We start from the raw sequence: 3019 nt of genomic DNA, 5'->3' as shown, positions 1-3019 counted from the left end.
CCTTGACGCCCTGACGATCAGTGTGTAGACTTCTATACTTGTCTGTTGGAGTTTTAAGTTCAGCCCGAGTTGATACAAGTGTTTCAGGCGTCATCTTAAGGAGATTCTGCTTGAGGAATTTCTCCTTCTTGAGTTTTGCAGCCTTTGCTTGCTTGGCTTGCTGCTCTTTCCACTTGGCCTCATTGATGAAAGTGGCCACCATATGGCTGACACAGGGGGATGCTTTAAGTCATCAACAGGGGTGTTCGGATCTTCATACCAAAGATTGATGAAATCCAGCAAAACCTTTGGGTCCATGGCTAGAGGAATGGAGCTTCTGGAGGCTTGTGCAACCCGTTCCTGTTTGTTTCTGATGATTGCTTGGAGTGTTTCCTCATCAAATTCTTCACTTCCTTCTGATGTAGAAGGAATGTTGGTGTCTTTGCTAGGACTTGGCCTGATGCCTCTACCAGCATTCATTCTAGTCTTCAATAAAGTGGGTCAAGACTTTGTAGCAGAGCTAGTGGCAGATGGCACTGAGGAACTTGATTGAGCAGGTTGATGCTTAATGAGTTGTTGTTGTTGTGGTTGTGAAGACTGTGGTGCTGTTGAAGATTTTGCTGCCCTTGCAGCCTTCTGAGGCAATTTCTCTTTTGGCACTTTAGTTGAGCCTTTGGGTTTCTTCAGCAAAGCCTTTTTCTAAGGAATTGTTGTAGTAGAGGCCTCAGCAGCTGAAGAGGTGGCTGTAGTGGCTGCAGTAGCAGTGTCATCATTGAATTTCTTCACAGATGCTTCTGCCTTCTACTATAACTTAGACAAATATTTGTCTTTCTCATCAAGGTAATCCTCAATTGTTTCAATGCTTGAGGGATGAGCGACTTGTTGATGACCCTGTGGAGGCCATTTGCAAGGTGGCTTGAGGGTGAATTTCTTCGCATACTTTGGAGTAACATATCTGTACTCCTTCCACTCCTTAGCCCACATGCGTTCAATTTTCTGAAGCCTTATCTTGCACTTCGCCATGGTTTCTTTACCATGAATTTCCTCATCCGGAGTGCAATAGTCAGCATATATGTCTTCAGGTATTTCAAATGTTGTGTTCTGTTCAAGCTTCTTTCCTCCCTTCTGCTTCCGGTCATCCTCCATTTTCTTCAACTAAGGCTTTTGCTGAGGAATATGAACTCTTGATGATTCTGATGACATAGGTAAAGTTTCTTCGAGGAATGCTGCAAATGACTTAAGTTGATGAGAACCTAGAGATTCATCAGCTGACATTTTTGTACGTGTGAACAGAGTATAGGTGCGAAGAATTTGGAGAGGTCATATGCGTTCTGAGATTTGAAGAAATTGAAAAAAATTAGTAGTTGAGGAATTTGACCAGTGGGTTGACGAATTTGACTAAGAATTCTGATCTTAGGTTCCAGAGTTGTGTAGATTCGAGAATTTACACAATTCAGGAATCTCATGAAGAATTTTAGTGGTTTAGTGAAATTCATCAAGTATTTGAGGAATGAGTGTGCATGGCTGACACACACTCTAAGGAAAAACAGATTTCGCGAGTCTAAAGTGAATTAAAAGAACAACACACGCAGTAAAATAGGATTTTAATTACCTTGAGCAAAGAACACGAAGAACTGGAGGAGTAAAAGAGGGAAGTTCCTCGGTTCAGATCTTCAGCGCCCCAACTTGGCAACTGAAATCAGCTACGGCGGCGGCGGAAGACGATTTTCCGCAGTCGGCGTGAGTCCGGCGACAGCGAGGGCAAGGTAGCGAAGCTTTTTCTCACCGGCAACGAGATTAATAGCGGTTGTTCTAGGCTTGATCTCGAGCGGAGAAGACGAGAGGACGAAGAGTTTTGACTGAGGGGGTAAGGGCCTATTTATAGCTCAGGTGAACAACCATTGGGCCGAAACTTTCAGACCGAACTGCCCTTGCCCATTTGTCTCAGCATGACACATGGAGCCCACGACTGTAGCGGTTGAGTTCGTGGTTATCCGATCGTGAGAAGTGGGTCCATATACTCTTTAACGTTATAAAAAAGATTTTTGAATTTTTGAGGATTTCCTTGCAAAGTCCTCAACTGACAAGGGCACAATGAGGATTTGAACAAGTGTCAAGTAGAACGTATATGAAGAAATGAATAGACTGGGTTGAGCTTAGCATAGAGGGGAGTCGGGTCCGATCACATTCACTTAGATGAAATATCAAATTGAAGACTGAGCTATACATGAATGTTGTTGAGGACTTTGAAATCTCAGTCTATATATATATATATATATATATGTGTATGTATGTATGTATGTATGCATGTACGCAAATGAAAATCATCAACCATTTTGAAGAATTTGAAGATTTTAAAAAACTTGAGGATTTTGTGACAAAGTCTCAGATTGATGAATTTCAACTTTGAAGAAAAACAGCTTGAAGAACTTCAAAGTTGGGTGGTGGCGTGACCCACCTTATAAGAATGATGATTTCAGGCGTCGCGTACAATTGTCGTAGGGCCTTGAGAACCAAATTCTTCATTAATTTCCTCACACTAAGAGTAATATTCTTCATCGATTGATGAACATCTATTACTCGTGTGTTGCACATCTAAGTCATCAATTTTGCATAAGTGTTAGGATGTGTGCATGTTTTCACAAAACATTTGAAGACTCTAGGATATTTAGCTCACACCTCAACTTGCAAAACCTTCTCTCATCCAAGGGCTTAGTGAAAATATATGCTAGCTGATCGTTGGTCTTCGCATGATCGATGATGATATTGCCCTTGAGGACATGGTCCCGAAGAAAATGATGACGAATCTGGATGTGCTTAGTCTTTGAGTGTTGTACTGGGTTGTAGGCGATCTTGATTGCAGTGTCATTGTCGCAGTAGAGAGGCACATTCTTCATGTTGATGTCGTAGTCTCTGAGGGTTTGCTTCATCCATAGCACTTGAGCATAGCAGGATCCAGCAACAATGTACTCAGCTTCGGCAGTGGAGAGAGAAACACAGTTCTGCTTTATTAAGGACCAGCAAACTAATGATCTTTCGA

Source organism: Hordeum vulgare, chromosome 4H, assembly GCF_904849725.1.
Source record: "Hordeum vulgare subsp. vulgare chromosome 4H, MorexV3_pseudomolecules_assembly, whole genome shotgun sequence".
Classification (NCBI taxonomy): Eukaryota; Viridiplantae; Streptophyta; class Magnoliopsida; order Poales; family Poaceae; genus Hordeum; species Hordeum vulgare.
Note: the sequence above shows the minus strand (reverse complement) of the source record.